The sequence below is a fragment of the Rutidosis leptorrhynchoides genome, chromosome 5 (assembly GCF_046630445.1).
Source record: "Rutidosis leptorrhynchoides isolate AG116_Rl617_1_P2 chromosome 5, CSIRO_AGI_Rlap_v1, whole genome shotgun sequence".
Classification (NCBI taxonomy): domain Eukaryota; kingdom Viridiplantae; phylum Streptophyta; class Magnoliopsida; order Asterales; family Asteraceae; genus Rutidosis; species Rutidosis leptorrhynchoides.
The window spans coordinates 33,651,866-33,669,121 of record NC_092337.1 but is presented as its reverse complement, the minus strand read 5'-3'; positions in this window follow the sequence as shown (position 1 = coordinate 33,669,121).

The window sequence follows — 17,256 nt, the reverse complement described above, 5'->3', positions numbered from 1 at the left end:
CTCCTTAAAGATTAAAAATCAGCTTTTAAGACTGATATTACTCAATCCTTGAGATTGACCTTAAAGATTGAGAATTCAAACTCATGGAATTCAATGATATCTAAACTCGAGCTTGAACGAGAAAATATTTTGATCAAAAATACAAACCGATTTGTTTTCTGAAAATCCATTTTCAATGCGTTCATTACCATTGAACGTAAAATCCTAGGAATTCACCTTGAATTCATTAGGTCACCTGAACAAAATCGGGTGTCAACCGTAAGAACGGTGGTTGCATAGCATGGTCGGAGACAGGACCTTGTGCCAGACCAAAAAAATCATAGGATGATCTTTACTATTGCTCCTACCAAGGATAGTTCTAGCATCCGACACGTTAAAAGACCATAATCATCTGCATGTCACGGGACATTGCCTTAACAGTTTCTTATTCATCGCTTTCCTTTACAACCGGACGGTAGTTTACCGAAAGGTAATATACGGAACAAGTAAACTGGATGTGTGCTTTCCGATACCGGGATAGCAATGGATTACACGAACCTAAAAGTTTTAGCCAAAATATTGATCCACAAATATATTTTGCAACACCAATGGTGGATCAAATCAGAAAACTTATCTAGGGTAAAAGCTAGATTGAATTTTCAAAAGATCAAATGTTTTCATAAAGATCCTATTTCCTAAAGGATCTAAATTTTTATAGTCATGTGGGACTGTAAACCGCCTTTCAAATGTGCACTTTGCTTTGGAAACCGAAAGTAAATCGGCTATTTGATTGCAAGTGTCGTTGACCTAAACCCGAGGCAACTGTGGATGACACACCCACCTTTAACCATGGTTCTATTGTTAATATCATTGTTTATACCGCTCTATCAAAATCACTGATGTACAAAGTGTGAAGAATAAAGAAGTGATTCGTGTGATGTATTATATTATTTCAAGACTGTATTGCTTGAGGACAAGCAACGCTCAAGTGTGGGGATATTGATAAGGCTAAAAAGGAACATATATTTCATAGCAAAATCCCCCAAGAAAGATAAGATTTTAGTTGCAATTGTTCCATTTTCAAGTAATATTCGTTTATATTTAATAAGTGCGAAGACAAAAGGCGAAAACGAAGATTTGAAAACAAAAAGGTCCAAAAAGCTCAAAAGTACAAGATACAATCAAAAAGGTTCAAATTATTGATGAAGAACGTCTAAAAATGACAAGAGTACAAGTTACAAAACGCAAAGTACACGATATAAAATTGTACGAAAGGACGTTCGAAAATCCGGAACCAGGACATGAACCAACTCTCAACGCTCGACGCAACGGTGTAAAAATTACGAGTCAACTATGCACAAGAATAAAATATAATATTTAAATAATTCATAATAAGAATAATATTAAATAATAAAAAGTTGTTAATTGAGCATAGTTCAGGGGTCGTAAATGAAAATTCAATTTCTAATTTCGCCTATAAAAGGCTATGTAACGATCAATTGAAATATACATTTTTCTATCCTAAATCTATATATCGATCCATCTATCTATTATCAATATCTATATTCTATATCTCTATCATAATGTTAACTTAATAAGATATAACAATAATCTTAATTTTAATTTTAAATTATGATAATAATAAGATTTATGATAGAGATCGTTTGAGTGTGTAAGTCGAAATTCTGTCCGTGTAACGCCACGCTATTTTTAATCATTGTAAATTATGTTCAACCTTTTTATATTAATGTCTCGTAGCTAAGTTAATATTATGCTTATTTAAAACGAAGTAATCATGATGTTGGGCTAATTACTAAAATTGGGTAATTGGGCTTTGTACCATAATTAAGGTTTGGGCAAAAGACCGACACTTGTGGAAATTGGACTATTGACTATTAATAGATGGGGGGTATTGTCTAATTGAGTGACAACTCATTGGAGTCTGTCGAACCTATCTTCAAATTAATTATCCTAATAATTAATAATGATTATGGTTGTCCTATTTAGTGACGTTCATATGGAATCTATTATAATCATTTAATTAATTATTCGGGTTGGGTAATTGATTATTCAAACTGATCAAGTGGGTAAATTAATATTCATATCTAATCAAAACAGGGGTAGATTACATACAGTGATAACTGGTGTAATTGTTGACAGAAGTGATAACTGCGTCACAGTTTAAATCCTTAATCAGTTGGAATATTTGACTTCGGGTATAAGGGTAATTTGACGAGGATACTCGCACTTTATATTTATGACCGATGGACTATTATGGACAAAAACCAGATAGACGTATCAAATAAACCAGGACAAAGGACAATTAACCCATGGTAATAAATTAAAGTCAACAAACATCATGATTACGGAAGTTTAAATAAGCATAATTCTTTTATTGTATTTCTCATCGTATCTTTATTTACTGTCATTTTATTACTCGAAATTTTATTTACTGTCATTTTATTTATTGTCATTATTTTACGCACTTTAATTATCGTCATTTATCTTTGCGCTTAAAATATAGAATCGACAAACCGGTCATTAAACGGTAAAACCCCCCTTTTATAATAATATTACTACTTATATAATTATATATATTTTGTATAAATATAGTTGTTAAAAATATAGTAAGTATCACCAGCTCCCTGTGGAACGAACCGGACTTACTAAAAACTACACTACTCTACGATTAGGTACACTGCCTATAGTGTTGTAGCAAGGTTTAGGTATATCTCATCCGTAAATTAATAAAACTTGTGTCATATTTTGTAGTATTTTGTATTAAAAATAATACTATTTCGTACCCTCACGCTACATCATCAGTATCTCTTTGCGCTATCAGTGTTACATCATATAAGAAACTATTAGTTTCTATATTCTGTAAACTTTTGAGTTTAAACTATGAATGTTTTTGAAGTAGTGTTGGGAACTGATGCATGAGTTAGTATAATATAATGACACTTGATCAACGTGATTATATTACAGTAAGTCATGCCGAGTTTCTAATGAAACGTGATGATTCGCAGACTCTAACGTCATCTTGTGCCATGTCACACGACTCTTGTATTCTATTTGAACATCTAAAATATCAAGAAAATATTTCTTGATGATTCGGTCTTTTTCAGGGTATTCTGGTAATTTAACAAATCAAGATCGTGCCATTACCATTCCCTTCTTAGAACATTAACAATGTTCATTCTGAAGCTTATATCTGCGAATTATGGACCATTACAAGATAGGCCCAATCGCAAGAAGAAGAAACAAAGGGACAAAGCTCTGAAATAGAAATTGGAGTATAAATCGCAGCAAATAAAAAAAAGTATTAACTATGGATGACAATGATTATAAGAAACAGAAATAGTAACATTGAAATATAAGGGAGAATATAAAGCTCGATAACAACATAAAAATTACAAACCATGTATATCAATGCTTATCGCCACATAAAGACACGGGAGAATTAAAAGCACTATAACCCCAAGGGCAAAGTAGAAGAAAACAGATTCCTCTGGTGGAAGTTAGAAAAGGAGAATGATTGTTACGATAGTAAGGGTGAGGACAAGGATTAGAACTGGATTAAGCATTTTCACAATCTTTTGAATTTGGAAAATTAGTATAGGAACGATAAAGATACGAACGGAAGAAGTTAATTTATAGAGAAATATTTGATAGTGAAATCAATGCAGATCTCCGCAGTTAATTAGAAAATCCTAATCTCCTAATTCGCCGAAGAATCAAATCTTTTAGATTTCGAAGATTTTCTTTAAATCCCTTGAATTCCGGAATTCAACCAAGACAACGTCAAAAGCTATGACGAAACTTTATTTCTCATTTCGTCCCTTTTGTGATAGCTTCACTCGTCCTCTTCAAGGAAATCGAATCGTCTTATCTATATTACTCAATAGTGATAAAAATTCTATATACCAACACATATTCGTCGTTGAAAACATTTTTATGATTAGCCATGATGACCACGACCAAATTTCGGGACGAAATTTCTTTAACGGGTAGGTACTGTGACGACCCGGAAATTTCTGACCAAATTTAAACCTTATCTTTATATTAATCCGACACGATAAGCAAAGATTGTTAAGTTAAGTCTCAAGGATTTGAAACTATATTCATATATTCATTTAACCTCGACCAAATTCCAAAGATTCACGAACCATTATGGAAACTGATATGTTTATATATGTATATGTATATAAATATTATAACTTGAAAACGTTACGCGTTAAATTATTTTTCTAAACGAAATAAAAATAAACTTTGAAATATAAAAAGTATTGAAAAACTAAATGTATTATTATTAATAAAGATTTTGAACACAAACTTATATTTCTAAAAATGTATATATAAATATCTATATATTTTAACTTAGTCATAAAACGTCCTGATTTAAAATAAAATATTTTGACAAACAACGAGCCACTGATTTATGAAAGCAAATGGCCACAACGCTCAATTTTATATAGTTACATTTTTGTAAGACAATTAATTGATAAGTAAAGCAAATTATTAATAAAGGTACATGTCACGTGACATAAAAGGCCAGTTTTCTAAACGTATGAAAATGCGCTCGAAAAACCGAAAGTGGTACATGAGTCGAGTGACAATGTCTGTGTCATTTTTGTAAAAATTATATTTTTACCATGAGCGTAAATATAATATAATATTTAATTAATTCTAAAGATTAAATATATTATATATAAAATAATATATAAAGTTATGCATAATATGTGTTATACGAGTGAGATGTAAGATATAAAGAGTGTCGGCAAGTTACATAGTGCAATGTGAGCTGTAAATTCCATTCATGCGGTCGCATGAAAAATATGAAGAAACCCCATGCGATCGCATGGGGTGTAAAGGGTGGTCACATACATAAATTCGCTCGATCTAGTTCATTTGCTCCCAGTTTCTAAATATCTCTTTCTCTCTATAATACTTCGTATGTATTTATTTATTTTATTTATTATTATTATTAATAAAGATTATTATTATTAATCAAAAATATTATTATTAGTAGTATTAATATTTATACCTAAAATACTACGACGAGGTCATGAGTGGGTTATTTTCAAAACTGGTTTTCGAGTAGGATAGGCTAAGGAAATTATGGGTTATAGCTATGGAGGTGATGGGTATGGTTCATGGGTATGCTCATGAGGTCAATTTAGTGGTTGTCATCTCCGTTGCGTCTACGTACCTTTCCTGCAATATTGAATCTCAATATTGATACGTGAGTACTCGTAAATTAATTTTTACATATTAATAGTGTATCCCTAACTAGTGCTCGAGAATATAGGATTATGCATGTTTGTACTCTTGATATTGCCATTAGTTAGGTTATGTTGACTCTTAAATTAGTTACCTATGCGGTTGAGATAAGGTATAAGATATGCATGTCCTTGGAAAGCTAGCGAAAAATTAAGAACTTTTCCTTTAGATGTCGAATGGATTCGATGATCGGTTTAGAAGATATAGTCAATTGAATTTTTGATATTATTATTAAAAATGATTATTATTATCGTCGTTATTATCGTCGTTCTAGTTTTTATCAAACTATTATTATTACTATTATTATTATCATTGAAAAGTATTATCAGTAAAAATTGTATTTTTTTATTTATTTATTATTATTATCGTTAAAATTTATAATTAGTACTATTATTATTTTTATAATTAAAATAGTTATTAGCATTAATATTATTATAACATTTATTATTATTAGTATTATTATAATTAAACTAAGGTTAGTAACACTTAATTACTTTAATTACTATTATTATCATTAAAATGAACGCGACATAAAAGACGATTTAAAAACTATTAGCAAAATTAATTAGGAAATAATGAGTATGAGTATCATGATGAAATTTAGAAATATTGTAAGACATTGATATAGATAAAATTATCGTTTTTATTATTTTTATCACTAATATTATTAAAAAGTATTATTAATATTAAAAATATCAGTTTTACAAAAATTATTATTTTAAGAGGAATATCATTATTAATATAAAATTTCATTATTATTATGATGTAGAACTATCATTTTATCATAACATCATTCTTAGTAATATAAAAATTAATATTTTTATTAATAGGATAACAATAATTATTATTACAAATAAGACAACTTTTACTTATTACCAAAATTATTTTATCAAACACAAATAATATAATTACCTTAATAAAACCTATCATAATATTTTATGATATTAAATGAACTTTATAAATTTTATTACTTAAGATATATAAAAGTATATTTTTATATAAAATTTTATTTATTAATAAATGAATTATATTATTACTTTAATAAAATCTTTTAAAAATATTTAAAAATATAAAACGATGATATTTAAATTATATAATAATCATATAAATCATTTTTGAGTCAAATTGACTTTTGTTGAATTTTGCATATTAGTCTCGAGCATTAGGATTGTGGTACACTATGACCTGACCTAAATTGCTATACAAATATTGACCAACATATAAAAATATATAATTAATATAGGTTCGTGAATCCGATGCCAACCTTGCATTTGTTCAATGATGTTATATGTATTTTTACTACAAAATACAGTATAGTGAGTTTCATTTGCTCCCCTTTTACTCTTTACATTTTTGGGGCTGAGAATACATGCAAATGCTTTATTAACTGTTTTACAATAATTATATGCGTGAGTTTCATTTGCCCTTTTTACCCTTTATATTTTTGGGCTGAGAATACATGCGCAATTTTTATAAATGTTTTACGAAATAGACACAAGTAATCGAAATTACATTATATGGTTGAATTATCGAAATCGAATATGCCCCTTTTTATTAAGTCTGGTAATCTAAGAATTAGGGAACAGACACCCTAATTGACGCGAATCCTAAAGATAGATCTATTGGGCCTAACAAACCCCATCCAAAGTACCGGATGCTTTAGTACTTCGAAATTTATATCATATCCGAAGGGTGTCCCGGAATGATGGGGATATTCTTATATATGCATCTTGTTAATGTCGGTTACCAGGTGTTCAATCCATATGAATGATATTTTTGTCTCTATGCATGGGACGTATGTTTATGAGGAATGGAAATATAAAATCTTGTGGTCTATTAAAATGATAGAAATGATTATTTATGTTAAACTAATGAACTCACCAACCTTTTGGTTGACACTTTAAAGCATGTTTATTCCCAGGTATGAAAGAAATCTTCCGCTGTGCTTTTGTTCATCTTAGAGATATTACTTGGAGTCATTCATGACATATTTCAAAAGACGTCGCATTCGAGTCGTTGCGTTCACCAAGATTATTACTAAGTCAATTATAGTTAGATATATTATGAAATGGTATGCCTGCCGTCAACATTTGATGTAATGAAAGATTGTCTTTTCAAAAACGAATGCAATATTTGTAAAATGTATCATATAGAGGTCAAGTACCTCGCGATGTAATCAACTGTTGTGAATCGTTTATAATTGATATGGACTTCGTCCGGATGGATTAGGACTGGTCGCTTCATATAGTAGACTAATAGGTTCATTATATATATTTTCATTATATATATAGATATATTAGTATAGTTAAGTTATGTGTATTAAATATATATTTATATATAAAATCTTTATTTTTATGTTTATAATTTTAATAACGTCTTTAAAACTTTTATTTTTCATAATCGTAATTATTTTAATAATAATGACATAGATAATACTGATATCAATAATAATGATAGTTTTAGTAAAAATAATACTAATAATAATAATGGTAATTTTTAATAGTTTTAATAGAAATTTTCAGTAATTATACAATATCACTAATTTAATGTTTAAATGATAAGTCTATTAATGATACTTTGTAATATTAATAATAATGATGATAATACTAATAATAATACCTATGTGGATGATAATAATAACACTAACAATTATAAAATGTTACAAGTACTAATATTAATGAAAATAATAATAATTTGTATCATTCTCATAATAATAATAATAATCATAATCATAATTATAATAATAAATTATAGTCTTTATAATAATACTTGTATTAGTAATAATAAGTGTTCTAAAAATAACCATAATAATAATAATCACAATACTAATAATAATAATAATTTTGGTGATGAAATCTACCTTCCAAAGCCTTTCTAAAAAAAATATGCCCTGAACCGGGTTTGAACTAGAGACCTCCCGCTCACCCGCAAACACACTTAACCATTCCCTCTGTCTTGTTTATCTGATTTATAAGGCAACCCAAACTATATATCTAGTATTTCATTTAGCCATGTTCATCATCTTCTTCACCAAGTTTAAAATCAAACGGGGGCAAAAACTCAACAACAATCGAACGGGTTTTCATTTATGACTTGTAAACAACATGAAACAAAAAAAAACCTACTTGCTTGTAGCCAAGAAAAAAAAATTTGTTTTCAATTTTGAGTTTGTTTTGGACAATCTTTACAACATGAAACATGTTTCAAATCATTCCTAAAGACTATTGAAATCGTCAATTGAACTTAAAACATCAAAACAAGCTCAAATTTCTCCAAGAACAAAACAGTTGACTTTTGACAATTTAACTTTGACTCGCAAATTCGAATTCGTTATTAAGAATTGGAACTTGAGATTTTGCAGGAAGTTTAAGTAAATGATTCCTAACAACTCTGCATTTTTAGTTTTTGAAATTTGTTTCGAATTTACGTTAGTGTATGTTACTGTGAAGAACTCAAGAACTCAAAAATTAATTTTTAGATTAAGAGTGTTATAGGTTATGATTACAACATGAATTGTGTTGCAAATCATTCCTATAATCTTTATGGATCATCAAATTAACTGGAGATATCAAAACAAACTCGAATTTGATTCAAGAATACTTAGTTGACTTTTAAAAACTAAAACTTTGACTTCGAAGTTAGAGATTAATAGAAAGAATTGGAAGTTGGAAACTTACAGATAGTTTGCTTAGATGATTACTAACATGACTGTATTGTTAGATTTTGAAAATTGGGTTGAATTTGGTTTATGATAAAATTCCTTCGCGTACAGAGTATATTTCTGGGTTCTTTCTTTTCCCATTTTAATTAACAGATTCATTTGAGGTAATACCTACGCTCACTATATGTTGTTGTGTAGTGACCAAATTGAAACTGATTGGTACGATTTACAGCCAGGGAAATCAATTAGCTATAGTGGATAGTGATACCTAACAAACTCAAATAATTTAGCTTTCTATTTTATTTTTAATTAATATTAATAATTAATATTTTTATTTATAATTATAATATTAATAATATTTATTAGTAATAATAAAAATACTAATAATAAAATAATCAAAATATTAATCCAAATAATACTACTAATAATATGAATAATGATAAATAAAAGTAATAATAGTGAAAATTTTAATAATAAAATCTAGTGTTATTTAAGTTACCACTAATTAAATTTTTAATCATAATAAATTACATTATTTCAATACTAATTATAACATTGATAACTGTAATAATAATGATGCTTTTTAATAGTAAAAATTATTATTATTAATGTTGCTAATATTAATACATATTATAATAATATTGGTAATAATAATAATAATAATATACATATATATATATTCATTTTCATAACAATTTTTAATATTACTAATATAGAAGTTACTATAGAAAATGATAATAATATTAGTATAACAGCTATAATTTAGTTTTTAATTACACTCCTTATATTAGATATTAATATTATCTATTATTAATTATATAGTATATATAATAACTTACATTTATATATATATATATATATATATATATATATATATAGATATATATATAGATATATATATATATATATGTATATATATATATATACACACACACACACACACACATAGTTGTTTACAAATAATTGTTCGTGAATTATCGGATTAGTCAAAGGTTAAATGTATACCTAAACATAGTTCAAAGTTTTTGAGACTTTAACATTACAGACTTTGCTTATCATGTCGGAAACATATAAAGATTAAAGTTTAAATTTGATCGGAAATTTCCGGGTCATCACATAACTCACCAACATTTTGTTGACATTTAAAGCATGTTTATTCTCAGGTGAATATTAAGAGCTTCCGCTTTTGCATACTAAAATAAGGACAAGATTTGGAGTCCATGTTTGTATGATATTGTGTAAAAACTGCATTCAAGAAACATATGTCGATGTAATATATTTCTATTGTAAACCATTATGTAATGATCGTGTGTAAACAGTATATTTTAGATTACCATTATTTGATAATCTACGTAATGTTTTTAAAACCTTTATTGATAAAATAAAGGTTATGGTTGTTTTAAAAATGAATGCAGTCTTTGAAAAACGTCTCATATAGAGGTCAAAACCTCGCAACGAAATCAATTAATATGGAACGTTTATAATCAATATGAACGGGACATTTCAGTTGGTATCCAAGCGTTGGTCTTAGAGAACCAGAAAATTTGCATTAGTGTGTCTTATCGAGTTTGTTAGGATGCATTAGTGAGTCTGGACTTCGACCGTGTTTTCTTTAAAAATGATTGCTTAACATTTTTGTTGGAAACTATATATTATTAACATGTAAATATTATGTGATATATTAATCTCTTAACATGTTTGATATTGTATGATAGATGTCTACCTCTAGCACAAATCCCATTGACTCACCTAATAATAACGAAGAGTCGAATATATATTGGCAAGATTCACAAGTTCCCGAAGAACCGGAAGAAGAGGAAACGGAACCGGAAGAAGAGGAACTGGAAGAAGAGGAACCGGAAGAAGAGGAACTGGAAGAAGAAGAAGAAGAGGTTCCGGAGGGGGAAATAGTAGGAACCACATAAAACTGGTCAAATAAAAGAAAATCTTCAACCAATGGACCAAAGTTAATAATGGTCAATGGTGTTTCCGCTAAAGAAGCAAAATATTGGGAAAATTACCAATTTTCCAATGAATCGGATCCTGATGAGGATTCTGATGATGTTATAGAAATTACCCCGACCCAATTTAATGAGACAAAAGAAAATAATAAGGGAAAAGGCATCAAAATAGAGAAATCTGATTCCGACCCCGATGAACTTTATATGTACCGTCAACACCCGTATTTTCAATATCGTGACAATAACTCTGGAACCTCTAAACCACCAGGTTTTTCTAAACCAATGTGGAAAACGACGACTCGTATTAGAGGAACATCATATATCCCTAGAAGATTAGGAAAAAGAACCAAGTCCGAAGAAGAAGAAACCAGTGATTCAGATTAGAGGGGTGTGAGCATGTTGTGTAATAAATGTATTGTAGTGTGCTTGTACTTTTATGTTCTATGTAAAAATTGCTTGTATTGTTTGTTATTACGAATCTAATCCTTATCTATTTTACAGTATAAAAGCAAAATGGACGTTATGGGTAGACAACCGAATATTTTAGAAGACCTACTAGAGGATATGATTGAGGAAATCTTGTCTAGAGTCGGTCAGAATTCATCAGCACAATTAGTTATGGCGAAATTAACTTGTCAAACATTTGAAAGACTTTCCATAAATGCCTTAGTTTATAAAAGGCTTTCCTTTGATAGGTGGGGTATATCACATTGGGGAGACTTTAAGTTACGCCGTGTTTTCTTTAAAACGTTAAATGCGGGGAACCCAAATGCAATTTTACGCTACGGGTTAAGAACCTATTTTGACTCAACATATCCCAACATAGGATTTCATGAATTAGAAAGAGCTTCTAACATGCAACATAAAGAAGCATGTTATGCTTACGGGTTAGTAATGTTCGCTTCTTACCAAAGTGAGAAAAAGAACATCGGATTGCAGCTTTTAAATAAAACTTTCCCACAAGTGACGGATTCAGTAGTTGGGGTGAGAAACAAGGTTTTTAGATTATTACGGGGCTGTTGACATTACAAAACCCTCGTCCTTTTGACGACATTACAACATGCTGCCTAGCTAATGGTCATAACGGTTATTTTCCACAAGACCAAGGATGGGAAGTCATCTTAGTAAAACCAGAATGCATGACTTGTTTCTGGACTTATGAATTACGTGTCTTTATTTCCTTTGCTGAACAACTTGCGTATTAACTAGATTTATCTTCAAAACTGTCCTGTATCATAGTGTACTATATTTCATGTTATATGTAATATATCGAAGTTGTAAGTTTGATGAATATTTGTATGTGATATATTATTATAATCAGTTTTTTATATGGAATTGTAGTAGTTGATTTGTATATTAGCTACTAAGTATGAACTTATAGGGTAGGTAGTACCCGAATTTAAACTTATAAAACGCTAATATGAAGAAAAAGCTTTTATAAATGAGTTCATATTATGCTACGAGATACTATTGATTACTCTTAATATTCTGTATAATTAAATTGTTTCATTTGACTATTTTGAAGGAAATGGCACCGACTACTCGACACACCTTGAATATGAGCGAAGAGGAATTTTGTGCCTTTCTTGCTTCAAACATAGCCGCAGTACAGGCCGCGCTACATACCAACAATAATTCTGAATCTAGCAATAGAGCTAACGGCGCAAGAAATCATGTAGGATGCTCCTACAAGGAATTCACTGCCTGCAAACCTTCAGAATTTGATGGGACCGAAGGACCAATCGAATTGAAACGGTGGACCGAGAAAGTTGAATCGGTGTTTGCCATAAGTAAGTGTGCTGAAGGAGACAAAGTGAAGTATGCTGCGCATACCTTCACAGGTATTGCGTTAACATGGTGGAATACCTATCTAGAGCAAGTGGGACAAGATGCTACTTACGCGCTACCGTGGTCAGCATTCAAGCACTTGATGAACGAGAAGTACCGTCCCAGAACCGAGGTCAATAAGCTCAAGTCAGAACTTAGAGGGTTACGAACACAGGGATTCGATATTACTTCGTACGAAAGACAATTCACAAAATTGTGCCTATTGTGTCCGAGAGCGTTCGAAGATGAGGAAGAGAAGATCGACGCATTTGTGAAAGGGTTACCGGAGAGAATCCAAGAAGATATAAGTTCACACGAGCCTGCCTCTATACAAAAGGCATGTAGAATGGCTCACAAACTAGTGAACCAGATTGAGGGAAGAATTAAAGAACAGGCGGCCGAAGAGGCCAACGTGAAGTTAGTCAAAAGAAAGTGGGAGGAAAACGGTGATAAGAGTCACCAAAACAACAACTATCCCAACAATTACAACATCAATCGCAACTATAACAAACGGCACAACAACAACAACAACAACAACTACAACAATCATCCCAACAACAATAACAACCGCAACAACAACAACAATCAGAAGCAGCTATGCCAAAGGTGTGAAAAGTATCACTCGGGGTTCTGCACCAAATTTTGCAACAAGTGTAAAAGAAATGGTCATAGCACGGCGAAGTGTGAGGTCTACGGACCAGGGGTTAACAGAACGAAAGGAACAAATGGTGTCGGAATGAGTAATGGCGGAGCAAGTAGTGTCGGGCAAGTTATGCCAATGTAGTTTGTTATAAATGTGGAAAACCGGGCCACATTATTAGAAATTGTCCAAACCAGGAGAACACGAATGGACAAGGCCGCGGAAGAGTTTTCAATATTAATGCAGCAGAGGCACAGGAAGACCCGGAGCTTGTTACGGGTACGTTTCTTATTGACAATAAATCTGCTTACGTTTTATTTGATTCGGGTGCGGATAGAAGCTATATGAGTAGAGATTTTTGCGCTAAATTAAGTTGTCCATTGACGCCGTTGGATAGTAAATTTTTACTCGAATTAGCAAACGGTAAATTAATTTCAGCAGATTATATATGCCGGAATCGAGAAATTAAACTGGGTAGTGAAATATTTAAGATTGATTTGATACCAGTAGAGTTAGGGAGTTTTGATGTAATAGTTGGCATGGACTGGCTGAAGGAGATGAAAGCAGAGATCGTATGTTACAAAAATGCAATTCGCATTGTACGAGAAGAAGGAGAACCCTTAATGGTGTACGGAGAAAAGGGCAACACGAAGCTACATCTTATTAGTAATTTGAAGGCACAAAAACTAATAAGAAAAGGTTGCTATGCTGTTCTAGCACACGTCGAGAAAGTACAAACTGAAGAAAAGAGCATCAATGATGTTCCCGTCGCAAAAGAATTTCCCGATGTATTTCCGAAAGAATTACCGGGACTACCTCCACATCGATCTGTTGAATTTCAAATAGATCTTGTACCAGGAGCTGCACCAATAGCTCGTGCTCCTTACAGACTCGCACCCAGCGATATGAAAGAACTGCAAAGCCAACTGCAAGAACTATTAGAACGTGGTTTCATTTGACCAAGCACATCACCATGGGGAGCTCCTGTTTTTTTTGTCAAGAAGAAGGATGGTACATTTAGGTTGTGTATTGACTACAGAGAGTTGATTAAACTTACCATCAAAAATCGTTATCCACTACCGAAAATTGACGACTTATTTGATCAACTACAAGGCTCGTCAGTTTATTCGAAAATCGATTTACATTCTGGATATCATCAAATGCGAGTAAAGGAGGATGATATTCCAAAAACTGCTTTTAGGACGCGTTATGGTCATTACGAGTTTATGGTTATGCCGTTTGGATTGACTAACGCACCAGCTGTGTTCATGGACCTTATGAATCGAGTGTGTAGGCCATATCTTGACAAGTTTGTCATTGTTTTCATCGATGACATACTTATTTACTCAACGAATGATCAAGAACACGAAGAACATTTGAGAAAAGTGTTAGAAGTATTGAGGAAAGAAAAACTATACGCTAAGTTTTCAAAGTGTGCATTTTGGTTGGAAGAAGTTCAATTCCTGGGTCACATAGTGAACAAAGAAGGTATCCAGGTGGACCCGGCAAAGATCGAAATCGTTGAAAAGTGGAAAACCCCAAAAACTCCGAAGCATATACGTCAATTTTTAGGATTGGCTGGTTACTACAGAAGATTCATCCAAGATTTCTCCAAAATAGCAAAACTCTTGACTGCATTAACGCATAAAGGGAAGAAATTTGAATGGAAGGATGAACAAGAGAAGGCATTTTAGTTATTGAAGAAAAATCTAACTACGGCACCTATATTGTCATTGCCTGAAGGGAATGATGAATTTGTGATTTATTGTGACGCATCAAAGCAAGGTCTCGGTTGTGTATTAATGCAACGAACGAAGGTGATTGCTTATGCGTCTAGATAATTGAAGATTCACAAACAAAATTATACAACTCACGATTTGGAATTGGGTGCTGTTGTTTTTGCATTAAAGACTTGGAGGCATTATTTATATGGGGTCAAAAGTATTATATATACCGACCACAAAAGTCTCCAACACATATTTAATCAGAAGCAAATGAATATGAGACAATGCAGGTGGATTGAACTGTTGAATGATTATGATTTTGAGATTCGATACCACCCGGGGAAGGCGAATGTGGTAGCCGACGCTTTGAGTAGAAAGGACAGAGAACCTATACGGGTAAAAGCTATGAATATAATTATTCGTTCTAACCTTACTACTCAAATAAAGGAGGAGCAACAAGGAGTTTTAAAAGAGGGAAAATTAAGGGATGAAATACCCAAAGGATCGGAGAATCATCTTAATATTCGGGAAGACGGAACCCGGTATAGGGCTGAAAGAATTTGGGTACCAAAATTTGGAGATATGAGAGAAATGGTACTTACAGAAGCTCATAAAACCAGATACTCAATACATCCTGGAACGGGAAAGATGTACAAGGATCTCAAGAAACACTTTTGGTGGCGGGGTATGAAAGTCGATATTGCTAAATATGTAGGAGAATGTTTGACGTGTTCTAAGGTCAAAGCTGAACATCAAAAACCATCAGGTCTACTACAACATCCTGAAATCCCGGAATGGAAATGGGAAAACATTACCATGGATTTCATTACTAAATTGCCAAGGACTGGAAGTGGTTATGATACTATTTGGGTAATAGTTGATCGTCTCACCAAGTCAGCACACTTCCTGCCAATGAGAGAAGATGACAAAATGGAGAAGTTGGCGCGATTGTATTTGAAGGAGGTTGTCTCCAGATATGGAATACCCATCTCTATTATCTCTGATAGGGATGGTAAATTTGTTTCAAGGTTTTGGCAGACGTTGCAACAAGCATTGGGGACTCGTCTAGACATGAGTACTGCCTATCATCCACAAACTGATGGGCAGAGCGAAAGGACGATACAAACGCTTGCAGAATTTGAACAGTTGGGATCGACACCTACCGTTAGCAGAATTTTCGTACAACAACAGTTATCATTCTAGTATTGAGATGGCGCCGTTTGAGGCACTTTATGGTAGAAAGTGCAGGTCTCCGATTTGTTGGAATGAAGTGAGGGATAGACAGATTACGGGTCCGGAGATAATACAAGAAACTATCGAGAAAATCATCTAAATTCAAAAACGATTGAAAACCGCCCAGAGTCGACAAAAGAGCTACGCGGACAGTAAAAGAAAAGATATAGAGTTTGAAATTAGAGAAATGGTCATTCTTAAGGTTTAACCTTGGAAAGGCGTTGTTCGATTTGGTAAACGGGGGAAACTAAATCCAAGGTACATTGGACCATTCAAGATTATAGATCGTGCCGGACCAGTAGCTTACCAACTAGAGCTACCTCAACAACTCACGGCTGTACATAACACTTTCCACGTCTCGAATTTGAAGAAATGCTTTACTAAAGAAGATCTCACTATTCCGTTGGACGAAATCCAAATCAATGAAAAACTTCAATTCATTGAAGAACCCGTCGAAATAATGGATCGTGAGGTTAAGAGACTTAAGCAAAACAAGATACCGATTGTTAAGGTTCGATGGAATGCTCGTAGAGGACCCGAGTTCACCTGGAAGTGTGAACATCAGATGAAGAAGAAATACCCGCATCTATTTCCAGAAGATTCGTCAACACCTTCAACAGCTTAAAATTTCGGGACGAAATTTATTTAACGGGTAGGTACTGTAGTGACCCAAACTTTTCCATGTTTATATATATTAATTGAGATTGATATTTACATGACTAAATGTTTCCAACACGTTAAGCAATCAAACTTGTTAAGACTTGATTAAATGAAATAAGTTTCATATAGACAATTGATCACCCAAGTTGACCGGCGATTCACGAACGTTACAAAATTGTTAAAACTACATGTTGTGGTATATATAGACATATATATGGTTGACATAAGATTATGATGAGTAAGTATCTCACTAAATATATTAACAATGTGTGATATACATAAGAAATGAGA